The 13,833-nt window shown below is 41.9% G+C and overlaps 1 protein-coding gene across 8 annotated transcripts in view; it reads right to left on the bottom strand.

Moving 5' to 3' along the window:
* The window catches only part of LOC308402549 (dedicator of cytokinesis protein 3-like), a 252,665-nt gene that overhangs the window by 236,312 nt on the left and 2,520 nt on the right, over window positions 1-13,833 (bottom strand). The gene's annotated exons all lie outside the window — the stretch shown is intronic.

Here is a 13,833-nt window from a genome sequence, read left to right on the forward strand (position 1 = left end):
AAAATGTATCTTATCCTGGCCTCTGCAGCCCTTCAGTTCATCCACTCCCTTAGCTCCTCCCACTTTAAGCCAACTTTCTTCTGATTGGTCTGAATATAAAACGAGTGTGGATCTGTTGGGCATTCCACCCAGCGACGTGCTTGAGGTAACCACATCAGCGATATCTTCTCTCAATGACATAACTTTAAGATATGAGACGATTAAAAGACAAGCTGCACAAAATTTTAGGAACTTAACTGACATGAAATTAGGCCATACCTGTGATTTCATTCTTCCAATTTAAAGGCTCCAATTATGATCAGCTTTTCCATAAAAGCAACACAAAAAAACCAAATTTTCTCTCAGGTGTGACCACCTGTCACCCTACTTACAGTGAGAGCTGCAGCCAAATGAAGGACATCCAGTCAAAATTGGGAGAAGCACTTTTCCTCTTAACACTAATAAAAGCCGCTCTACACTAAAATTAATTAGGGTGAACCTTCCATCCTTTATGAATGAAATGAAAAAAAAAAAACATCTTTGTTCTAAGAATCGATGCTAATTGAAAGTGACATGAAACTCAACCCCAATCTGATAACGGCTGAATAAACTGTGCAGATCAGAAAGCTGAGCCTGATGGACGGAGCGCGGGAACGATGACATCTAAAAATAGCATTTCTATGTGAAATATTCATTAGACAAAGTGGGAGATGGATGGATAGAAGGGAGGGGGTGGGGGGAAAATACAGGTTTAGAAGAAATAAGAGGTTTGCAGAGACTGAGAGCAAGAAATGATGTAAGACCTCTGACGTTTTGGAAGAGCTAAAAAATATGTTGGAAAACTGAAAGGAAACCGATAATTAGGTCATGGCGTCTGCCCCCCAGCCTGTGGTGTCACAAACATTTGTGTCCTCTCCATGCAGAGGGGGAATGACGCTCAGAGCAGAGCACACTCAGAAAATCACCAAAACACACAGGAAATCTTCCCTCAGCAACTCAGGAGTAAATACGGACATGGAATAAATGAGGGGTGTTAAACTTTCTTCACCTCGGTGCCTGAATAAGTAATTGTTTTTCTCACCTTGGGGTCTGGCCTCATTAAAAAGTAGCCCCGGCTTTGTATGTGGAGACACTGTCGAGCCTGAATCACTGCACAGAAAGCCGGAGGATGCAGGGTGGTACAGTAGGAGCCGGGTCCAAAAGGGAGTTTTCATAAAATCAAAAGCAAACTCATAAAAGTTATATTTGTCTTTTTTGACTTTGAATTGTTGTCTTTCTTTTTAGGCTTTTTGTGTGGTGATGTTTTCACTTGCTGTAAAAATGTACTTTGTGCTCAGTGAAGCTTCTGATTTCGATTCTCTCGTTTCATCCATGGAGCTCACAGACCACAAGTTAAACACAATAAGAAGGTTCAACACAAGCAGCCATCATCCAATCAAAACTACAAGATATATATATATTAGGGGCGCAACGATACACAAAATTCACGGTTCGATATTTTTTCGATACAAAAAAATGTTCATGCCTTTTTAATTTGTCATTTATTAAAATTATAAATATATATTTTAACTCAAAAGTACAGTTTTTAAATTGAATGTTGCTGAAACAACAAAGTAATAAAATAATAAATAAATCTGATTGAGAAATCACTCATCTTTGGAAAAGAGAGTTTATTACAGAGAAATGGCTGTTTCCAAAATAAAAGCTCTACTATACGCTTCTTCTGGGCTATATTCTCAGCAGCATATTAAACATGTCAGGTCCCCATAAGGAGAATCCTGTGCTAACAGCTGTCTAAATGACTCGGGTAAAGCTTGTAGCATGCTTGCTTGTTTTTTTTCTGCTTCCACTTGTCTTTGCACTAGGATGCTGTCGGAGTAAATGTGCAGTCATACTCGTTGTGTTCCCACTAGTGCTGTCAGCGTTAATCTGAAATGACGTTAACGCCACAACACGGCAAATCTCCGTTAACGAGCTAACTGCGTTAACGCACTAGCTCCCACCCATGTAATTGAGCATTGCGTGGCACATCCGACATCCTGTTTTACTTTAGTCCATGACGCGCTTACCTTCAGGGTCATACTTCACATGAAGACCAAAATAGTTCCAAACGCCAGATCTGAATGAGGGTGGGGGAGGTCCAATTTGCCATGTTGCAAGGAGCTTAGCTTCTGTCTCGCTAGCTTGCACTGCGCTCAGTAAATCTGTGTTCGACTACTCCGCCTAGGCTGCACTGTCGAGCGCAGATCCACTGAGCGCTCAACACAGACAGCATCGTCAGAAGGAAAGTTGATAAAATAAATTAAAAATTTTGTATTGTTCGATACATATGCGTACCGAACCGAAAGCACTGTATCGAACGGTTCAATATCGATACGAGTATCGTTGCACTCCTACTATTTATACGTGTTTAAAAAGCTTTAGAAAACCCAAACAACAACACAAAAGCCTGCTTTTCCCACTTGCTCCCTGATGTGTGATTAAAAATAAATTCCCTCATTTACTTCGTGTTCTGCTGTATTTTTCTTTCATTACTCATCGACTTGGCCTCAACAGGTCAAATAAAAACTACTCTGCAAGCAGCCCAGTCTTAAGCTGTAATCAATAAACTTGAAGAGGAGGAGGAATTTGTTGACATTGTGAAAAGTGTAACTCTGTTGAACTTACTTTGGACCAGCTGCAGGACTGCAGAACTATTGACCTTTTTTAAAAGCACTAATCAATAAATCCAGAGACAGACAGGCCGGTGTTGCACTTCCAGAAACTGTGTCCAGAATGGCTGACAACCTCTTTCTATTCACATCAAGGGAAAGTGTGGAGGGCTGAAAAGAGTAAGAAAGAAAGAAACTTCTAAAAGTCAAACTATGAGGATGCAATACATGTTCAGGTCAGACATCAACCTACAACACCTGTAATAAAAATCTAAAAACAATTATGTGGAACATTTTTCTGAAGAATTATTACGTTTATTTTGATTTTATGTACAATTTGCCAATAACACTTCACTACACAATTATGTGTAGTGAAGTGTTTCCATCGTGCTGTTTGCAACTTTTATTAAAACAGTGGTTCTAAAAATGTCCTCCATTAATGGATATCAATCTAAAAACAGTGAAAGGTTGAAAATAAACCAATAAGTTGTGAAGCTCAAGAGAAATCTGAGGATTTTCTGAAGTGTCACTGAAAGTCCAGCCATCTGCTTCTGGATGGGACCTTCAAGACCCTTATTTACAAAATTTCATTTAAACAAATTCCATGAAACAGCCTTGAAAACCAGAATAACTCATTTGGTTGGTAAATTGAGAACAGATAGTTAAACAGAACTTCTGTAATTTCAGGTTTTTGGGAGACATGCAGAAGAAGCCAAAGCCAGGAGCCAGAGGAAATCCACTGAAGGTTTGCTAGTTTAAATTCCAGCTATGGAAACTAAAGAGACACAGAGTCCTCTCTGTCTCTCTCAGGAGCCCTCGCTCAAATCATTTACAAACTGCTTGAGTGGAGCTCCTCAGTGATGAACAGGAGATAGATGTGACTGCACAGAGAATAACAGCATCACAAGAATGTGCCCAGCCTGAAGGATGTTTCACCCAAAATGGATGACAGTGATTCTCAAGAAGAATGACAGAATCATCCTTTTAAAGTCTCAGGAGGTGACTCCAGACAGCGTAGTAACTGAGGTCATGTTATTAGAGTCGAATGGATGGGTCAGCACAGTAAACCACAGATCATGTGACCATTTCCAAACAGCAGTGTTTTTAAGCATCATAAGTGCTTTAAACTTATCAAATATCCTGATATTAGCAAAGTAATCATTTTAACCCAAGCTGTAATCTTTTCCTCATGCTGGCCAATGTGTTGTTGCAAGGAATCCCACACACAATGATGACATTCAAACCAAACCAAAAGAAAATTAAGAGCAAAAGAAATACAAAAAATTCAAAGCATTACCAAATGCACAGCAGATACACAGAACATCACGCAGACCTGGTGCCAGCAGAACCGCTAAAATTCAGCAGATTTGTGAGTTCAGGTCCACACATCTGGAACCACCGTCTGAAAAGCTTCATCACCCTGGGTCCTTAGGTGGATACCGTGGGCAGGCTGCACTTTTTTACCTAAACTACTAAGATGACAGTGATTGTAAAGGAGGAGATATGCTACACTGCAGGACTCGACTATGAAATACTGTGTAAGTGAGGCCGTACGTATGTATAAACTGCATTCGGCTCATGACAGTAAATCTGTAAAGTTTGACACGGTCTAGTTACCTGGTGTCATGATGGAAATGCATGGAACTGGCTCCGGAGTGGGAATCAGAACTCCACCAATGGAAACGGGAATAGCAGATGGAACAATCAAGGTCTAGAGATCTGCTTAATTTGGCTGTCAAAGGATAGGAAAGTTATAGAAACTGATATGATGAAGAACAGCAGCCCAAGACTCCCCGAGCTTGGGATGCACAACATCACCTGCTGGTTTGGCAGGCCCTGTTTTTGTAGACTCGAGCTGATCACTTCGTTTTTTAAAACCATGTCTCAGGCTTTATTCTACTTTTTGACTCTAATAGGGACCAAAATGAACATAAGTCCTTTTAAAAAAGAATTTAAACTAAGAACTGAGTTCATAAAAATCATCAGAAAAGTGCAAGAATCAAGGAAGCCAAGGGACATTTTCTCAAACTTTTAATAAAACATAAACTTCTTTTTACAGCCAGAGGACTCACATCCTGCTGGTTTTATAAAGTGCAGATTTCAAGCATATGCTGTTTGTAAGACCCAGGAGCTAAATCTGGTATATAAAGTCTATGGCCTTTCTCTGACCAGCAACATTACAGCTTTGGAAAAGATGAACATCTGCAACTTTTCTCTAAATCAGGAGATGATATTTACATGTGCCAACACGTGCACCGGGATGCTTGTGACCGTGTAAACATACCCAGCAATCAGTGACAAAAGAGTCTGATAAAACTACGACCCACTGATGTAGCTGCGTAACTTTGCACTTTAGATAAAAGTTAGTGTGTGTGACTGTCAGAGCTTCTGTGTCGGAGAAACTGGTTTTACTGAAGCAACATGTTTATGTTGTCAGTGATCGGAGCCGCTCGTGGTCCGCCTCTCTGGATGGAGGCTGGGAAGTTGGACCGTTGTTATGGCGATAAGAAACCAGCCTTGCCAGGGTGTCCGCGGAAACTGAACGTAACCATAACAACAACGGAACTCTCCTCTAGAATGCTGCTGTGTTTAAAACCCCTGAGACACACACACACACACACACACACACACACACACACACTGCCTGACTGCCAGCTGGAGATGCAGCCCACATCCAGAGTTTTCTGACACATGGACCACAAATTAAAACTTTATGATTTTATTCTCTTTTAAACTTTTCTTTTCTTTTTTTTTTTAATTACCATCCCAGTTCAAAAGATGAGCTGTCCTCTTTGTGCATATAAACTAGACGACAAGCCTGTGCTTTGACATCAACCTAACTCACTTCCCCAAGAGCCAGAACCACGGGGGGTGAGGCAGAGTGGGGAGAAGAGTACAGAGCAGACAAGGGCGGGGTGAGATGGGGGAGATCGTTATCCAGTAACTTTCAAAGCCGTTCCTCAGCTCCAGTTATCTCAGGATGGCAAGAAGTGTGTCACAAATTGTGTGCTAACCTGTTCCAGTAACAGTCGCTCCACCAACACTGAGAATCCTTCTTCTAATTTTACTTTGTGGTGCAGTCGGTGCACCCGTGTTTCCAGCTCCAACTGTGATTTGAGTGGAGGCCAGTGAAGATAGACGTGTGTGTATGGGGGTGTAAGGGATAGACAGAGATGTGGAGATTGTGAATTTTCACATAAAAGCAAATAAAGACAGGAGGGGTTGCAGATGGAAGCAGCAGACTGAGATACGGGGAAAGATACAGAGAGGCAGCATGACGGTGACAGACACCGAGATTAAAGTCTCAAGTCTAAAGAGAATTTGAGAGGAGAGTTTAAAAAAAATCCACAGGGTGTTTCTGTGGGCATAACACGCTCAGTCTGAATCAACACGCACTGATGGCATTAGAATACAGAGGATGTTTAATGGGAGCTTCATTAACACATCTATTGGACTGAAAAGCAGAAGCACATGAAAAGCTAGGGATGCTTTTTTATTGTACGCAACATAATCGTGATAATTTAGGTCAGTAAGTGTAACACAAATTCTTAAGTTAACCTTAATATGAAAATGTGTGGTGTGTGTCCACCTCTTTTTCATTTGTTTGTTTATATTTTAATTTCAGATTTCTTTCATACGAGCGATACCTGCTGGCCTGCAGGGCTGGAAGCTTCCATCAAACTCAGGCCGGACGACAGGCCCTCAGCTCAGTCTATGAATTCATGTTTTTGATGCTAATTCTTTATAAGTTTGTCTCTGAAACTTATGGATTTCTGTTTGGGTCTGATGGGTGTATTTTGTCAAGAATAGAAACCACTGGATTGTCTTCTAGTCCTAACACAGTAGTTTTATTGACTAAGCAAGTTTTAATGATAAATAGTAAAGGATTACCACCTCCAACCCTGCAGCCTCTAAATGCACTTTTTACCCTTTAAAAGTGGAAAACATTTGTTTTGTTCATATGGACATGGATGAGGACAGAAGAGACCGCCTCTGCTGGACTACGTTGGAAGATCCGCCATCTTGGCTCAGACTGAACTAAACACTGTGTGTGTGAGAGTTTGGGCTTTTAAGCAGGAAGTAAAACTGTAAAAGGAAAGAGGTGCGCTTGCACTGAAATACACAAAAATACATACTTGTTCAAATACATAAAATACACAGAGGACATAAGTAGAAATCAGCATATCCCCAAAGCATCCATGAACACACACTGCGATGTAAAATATCCTTATTTTGAAGAAATCATTTCAAAATGACTCCGGGACGCAGGAAACGTTAAACACGCTGCTGGGCTCTGAGTAATCCCTCTCTGAGCTCTTTGCTTTTGGCTTCTTCTCTTCAACTGCTGTTCAGTATAAACCAAAATGCATTTTCAAGTTTGTAAGGGCCGCCTTGGTTTTTATTTTGGGTATGAAGCACGACTCATATCGTACACACGAGCTTACTGCTGCGTGTGATGAACTTCCCCGCCTACGTGCGAAAACGCTGCAACCTCTTTATCGTGACTTAACTTTCTGTTTCTCCAGAGGAGGGAGAAAGTACGTGGTGGAGGCGAGGATCTCCTCCACCCCCCATCCCTGCTCGACTGGGTGTGTTTCAGCACCACGGACAGCAGCCAGCTGCTCTCAAGCCTCATCATACTTTAATCTTTCAGCCTCCTCACATCGCGTGTGAAGGCTGAGAACAGAAACAGCACTGAGTCCACCTCGCTCACACAAGAGCAGCGCTCGGTATTGTGTGTTAACACTGGCACTGGTCATGTTTAGGCCTAAGGACAGCACCCACCAGAGTTCACAAAAGGTTGGACCAGCACAATTTTCACCTACACAGAGAAGTGTGTCTTAGCAGATCAAGCCATCTGCCTCTCCCTGCAGCAGCCAATTGAATCCAGCCATGCTCACTTCACCCCTCCCAGGGAAACTTGTCCTCTGATAGCATTTTACCTGATGAAACACACACCAGTGTTTTGTTCTTAATGTACGTGTGAACAAATGTAACTGATTTAACCAGTTTAGGCATGCTTAACCTGAACACTCATGTTAGATCAAAGCCTGTAAAACCAGTAAATTGATCTCAAAGGCTTTCTTCCTTTTTGTATTTTGTTGATTTCTGTTAGTTTAGATCATCCACGATCAGCTGATCTCAGGCCAGCTGACATCCCATGACACCCTATCCATCTGATAAATCTTAGTTGGTTTAGCCAGCAACCGACCTCCAAAACAACGCGTTCTCTTCACGCTGCTCCGGTGTCGTGTCTGTTTTCATTAATGGGCCTTGGAAGAAAAAAAGAATCTGCTCTTGATTACAGTTGTAGTCGTTCTGATTAAAATTAAAAACATAAAAGCAAATTAATGACCTGCTTATATGCAGAATGACAGGACTGAATAAATGCGTCTGTGCTGCACCTTTTATGAAAATGTTACCCACTAAAGACGCAGTTACAATCAATGCTAAACCAGAACACAAGGCTGATGTAATGTGCACTTTAGATGCTGGCAATCATTTTTAAGAACTGCAAAGAACTTTGTAATCAAAAGACCTTTGTTTTATAAGTATTAGTTCTTTGAGTGTTACTTGTTACACACACACACAGTAATAAGCACCTTGCTGAGCGCTGGGTGTGTGCCAGTCGGGGACTGCGGTGATGACTTCACCTTCTGTTTAGCCGACTAGTTGTCAGCTGGAAACAACACAACATTACCAGCTCAGCGTCTCCCTCTCAGTCTGATTACCTCACCGTATCTCCGCTCTGACTCCCCTCTGCCTGTGTTCTCTTTCTCTGCCTCTTTCTAACCCATGAAGTTAGTCGGTATTCATTTGGTGTAATTAGTTACTTATCTTTTATGCAGTTGCAAAGTGCTGCTGGGGTTTGCTACGGGATGCCATTAACTAATTAAGCTGAACTGATTGCAATAGAATACATTTATTTATTGTGTGTATTTATATCACTGTGCTGCATAATCTTTTCCCAGCGCAACATTTTCATGCAGAGAACAGATCAGGAACAAACAACACAAACTGCTTTATTCAGTGTAAACACTGTGATCTACACAAAGTCCCGCCCCATCACCAGATGACGTGAACAGGTGAGAGTAGGTACTTTTATTAATCAAGTACATGTGCATAGTGACCAGTTATCAGTGCGCTGTAGGTAAACAAGCTACGCACATTGAAAGCCATGAGACCTACTGATGTTTGGCGAACGTCTCATGTGCACCAGCAGCTTGGTATTCCATAGAAAGCCTTTGAGATCATCTATAGGCTCTTAAAACTGTCAGCAGTTAGCCCCGGAGAAGCCTGACCTGCTTACGTTTCAGTATCCTGCAAACCACGTGAGACTTCCTACCAGTTTGATGCTTCTGTCCTCTGAGACTTATGTTATAGAAGCCATATGACCAAAGCTATAAATCTGGGTCACAAACATGTGAATGCTGATAAGTGTGCAACTGTTTGACGCTTCCAAAGCTCACGAGCAGCACAGTTCGATGATCATGTAGCAGGCGTTGGTGTTTCTCCACGTGTTCTCATTCTAGGGTGTGAAATATTGTTTTTCTGTCAAATTCTGATGGAAGCTGCGGGTTTCTCACCTGTGTCCCATTTGGGATTTTGTATCTTTTTGACTTTAGCCACGTTTGACTTCAAATGCACATCTTCACAATGGAAAATTATGAAAAACAGGACAAACACAGTGTGTCAGAATGTGTCACCAAGGGTTCCCTTACAAGATCATAAATGTGACGAACTGAGCAACCCATCCTACTGTTGCACTGATGTCATTCATCACCTCGTCCACATCAGTGAGGAATAGTTTGGGCGTATCTTTGAGATGTTCACAGCTTTGTCAAAACATCAGCACCGGCACCAAAACACTAACAGACAACAGGCTGGTTTTCAGGTCAAAGCAATCAGAAAAATGGCCTCCTAATACAGATTAAGCTTGCATTTATAAAACAGGGTCTGCAGAAATAATCTTATTCTTTGAGATAAACCTCTTGACCAATGCTCTGAGAGGCTTTAACCCTGTGAGACGCAAACAGGATAAGCAGTGGAGAAATTAGATGGACTGGGTACGTTGAGCAGCTGAACAGGGGTGTGTTCCTAAGGTCCCTTCAGCACAGTAACAATCGTGCTTGAATCGTATCTGAGAAACTTACTAAAACTTTCCAAAAGTCAGAGCAAGAGACACAGAAAAGTACTGTCTTTACCTTATGATACAGTACACAAGCCCTTTAAGAAAGGACCATATTAATAAGGACAATCTGTGTCTTTGTTAACTCATTGCTTTGACGTGGGATTAAAAGACGGACTGAAGGAGTGATGGACCTGGATGGATGAATGGATGGACGGACTTGCTATCAGTTTCCACAGGCAGTGGTGATAATTCATCGTGTCCAACTTGAGTTCTTCTCGCCTAATGGTTCATGAGTGGCAGAGTCATGACAGAAGAGAGAGTGAACGTATTTCCTCAAAGACAAACTTCAGATGTACAAATCATTGTTGGGCACAAACCACATTAAAAGTATCGTCTCATAAAAGGACATAAAAGCAGATATAATGTTTTCTTTTATGGAACTGTACTTTATCACATTCACAGAAGCAGATTTTTCAGGCAGTAAATTAATGACTTGCTGAAGTGAATACGGCGAGGATTCATTTATAATGTGAATGTAGGAAAGTTTATTTTTCACATCACAAAAAACATTTTTAGTTTATGGAAAAATGCATCAAATATTTCTAAAGAACATGAAGATTTTATCTTTAGGGAGTTGGATTTTTCTGAAGGCAGAAATGTGTAAAGTGTATTTAAATAAGAGTTAAAAGGCTCTTTCAGAAGAAACAGACTTGGTGACTCGCCTGTGCAGATGCAGCATCATCTTTTTCCAAAAGGTGTCGGCCTCGCCCTGTTATGCCTAAAGCTTCACTTTGGTTTCAGGGCTTTGACACACCAGCCGCAGCAGAACTGACCACTGTAAGGTTTTAGAGTTGTACAAAGTCCACGTGGGCGGTATCCACACAAGCAGTCAGTAAAGAAAAATGACAGACTTGTTTCATTAATGACAGAACTTCACTGCCAGAGGACACTTAGTACATCAAGGAGCCACTCAGCGCTTTGACGAAATGGCATTAATTGACCACCCAGAATGAAAATAGGCTCAACGTTCCAAAAAATAAAGATCCTGAAAGCATAATTGTGATGACTTTTATCCTCCAAGTTCCTCCAACAGCCACAAAAAGAGGTGATTTCCTCCAAAACTTATCAGAAGTACAAAAAATGTCCTCTGACGATAATAAAAGTTTCTCACATCCTTAAGCTTGTTCTCCAATGTTCTGACCGCCATCAAGCCGCTTATTCACACCGGATATAGCCCAGTGACGCATCATCCTTCAAAGTCTTGTCAAGATAAGTTTTTTACGATGAAGCTATGACATTTGACAAATAGGCCGAGTCTGACTCAAAGGCGAGGAAAACAAATGACATAAGAATTCATTAAAGTTGGTTTATAAAGTCTGACACTAGAAGCCCTCTCCAGCCCCCCACCCTCCGGTTCACAGCAGTGACAGATGAGCACAGGCGACGGCGGCAAAATGAAAAGCTGGTCCAGAATAAATAAGTCAGAGTGAAGACAAAGAGAGACAAACAAGGTGCCGCGCTCCTTCACACCTCTGTCACCTTCACAGTGTTACAGTTTTAGCGCCGTGTACGCTGCTGCACGCCTGCTGGAGGTGTGACGAATGTGATGCTGTACGACATGTCTGTGTTAAAGTCACCTGCCCACCTGTGTGTTGTGTGTGTCAGTTCTTTCTGATTTCAGTGTGTCTAAACAACAATGAACCATCTGTGTGTTTTATGTAGGAGGATGTTTGGATATCAGGAAACCTGATGATTTACAGTTGAATTTGCTAGGAATTATAGACTGTACATAAAAGATGGACGTAGCTACCACGACGTCTCAGACTGAACAGTGCGTTCCTGTTAGCAGGGTATTTGCCCCACACTGTCTTGATGTCTTGAGACTGGACACAGAGTGCTCATAGAATTGTGACTTAATAAAAACATAGCTCCGCCCTAAATCGTGCCTTCCTTTATCCGTCTTTTTGGCTCTAATTGGAATCACGATTTACAAACATAACATAACTTCATATTAAATAAGACTTCAAACTAGCGACTGGGCTCATGAACTCCCTAACAAAGTGTGGACAGCTCAGGTGAACTGTGGAACTTTTTCCTCGTAGATTTCTACACCGTCAGAATTACCTTTGAAATCAGAGGAACGCCCCCTGCTGGCCATTAGAAAAAACTTCTGAATAAGTATCACTTCTAAGGCCCAGAATGTAAACCCTTCACATACAGCTTCAGTACTCTTGCAGTTTTAAACACAGACTGACTGATTTGCAAACTTTTCTGTGGCTAACAGAGAGAGTTCTCATCTTCAGCAGGTGCATTTCATAAGGAGGCTGTCTGGAACGTCTGTTCATTTGTCCATCTGTCTTCCTCTCTGCCTGTCTGTCTGTCTGTGTGCGTTCTGTGTTATCTGAGTGTGAGAACTGAGTGCTGTGCTGTGCAGCCCTGGGGGAGGTGAAGCTGCATTCAGGAACCTCTATGGGTGCCACAAAGCTGCATTCATGCAGCTGAATAGCTGTTTTCTACAACCAGGCACTAGTCATCCCAGCTCCATTGGAAGGGCTCTATGAGTTACCACTCTCCCTGCCTTGGTATGCAAAGCATTATGCAGCAAAAACACAAATGGCTGGATTAACAAAGGGCACACAAAGCATACTTACATGGAAACATTGAAGGGATACGCGACTCTGTAGTTTCAAAGGACGGTGTTTTTAGGATTTCTGCGTTCTTCCCTCTATCCAGTGGCAAATAAAGAATTTCCTCTTTCTTTTCCTTTTTTCAGCTCTCAGTCAGTCACAGTTACACATCATTTTTTCCACGTTTCCGTATTGTCAGCGCACCAAACGGCCGTTATCAGATGTTATCGGTCCCATACTTATTTCCTCCTCTACCCTCTACACGGCAGCCATCACCTCACTCGTGATGGTGACTCCACACTGCTGAAGAGAGAGAGGACGGCAGTGGAGGCTTGGTCCACTTGACTCTGGATTTCTGGACTGAGCTTTCATTAAAATATTCAATGTAGTTTTTTACACTGTTTAGTTTGCGTTAGTACTTGGTAAGTATCATCTTTTTCCCAACCCAAAGCTCCATTTTCTTATTTTACCACATCAGGAAATGTCTCAAGCATTTTTTCACATGGCCACTAGAGGTCTCTGACAACAGGTGTTAGAGATCTCTTTCTGTTAAAAGGGAGTTCTTCCTCCCCACAGTTGCCATGTTCTGCTCGTGGGGGTCTGATAGATAACTGATAATGATCAATCAGTGTGAGGGTAACATCCAAATCAGGTGACTTTTCCATAACTTTATAGAAAATTTATGACAATTATCATTTTAATAACAAAGTTGTTTTCGTGATGGACTTTTACAGAACTTTAGAGTCCATTTCCCGAATGTCTTTTCTTACGATTCTCCTAAAAGATAACTAAGCTGTCAGATTTACTGTGAACATGTGGGCGGTGACGACTGCACCTGTGCTCCTCTTACGATGTCATTATCGTGTGGATCTCTTTTTCCAGCAGTGTCACCACCCTGCAGAGTGAAATGTGTGGCACTTTAAGCGAACACCTAATGTTCTGTGTGATGGAGTCTTTGAAGGGTGATATTCACGATTGCTTTCCACACTCCTGCACTGTCAGATTATGGTGCCGTTTTCCTTTTATGGAGTCTACCAGCGGGCGATGTGAAGGCTTGTAAGATGTGGCACAATTCTGATTTCGATGCTAAGAGGCTTCTAGCAGAGTAAATCAAACAGCCGCAGCACGCATCCTCAGCTGGAGTCTACTGAAGGTATCAGGAAGCAGGAAAAACACCCACAGCCTCTCATTTAAATTCAGCTAATGTCTCTTTCCAATTAACAGATTGGCAGAGTCATGACTGCCCAAATTGACTTCCTGTCAGCAGAGGCCTCGCTCCCTCACGCTGCAGACATTGTGTGGCATTTCACCGGATTGGTCGCTCGGAAAGATCCTGGCAGCTGTCAGTCGATACCTCTGCCCATCGGGGACAGGAAGTCTGGCACCTCATGTGAAATACCTATGCTAATTTTCTTGAACTGTCCAAGTTAAGATCACTGAGTAC

Source organism: Rhamphochromis sp. 'chilingali' (genome assembly GCF_963969265.1).
Source record: "Rhamphochromis sp. 'chilingali' genome assembly, chromosome: 9".
Lineage (NCBI taxonomy): Eukaryota > Metazoa > Chordata > Actinopteri > Cichliformes > Cichlidae > Rhamphochromis > Rhamphochromis sp. 'chilingali'.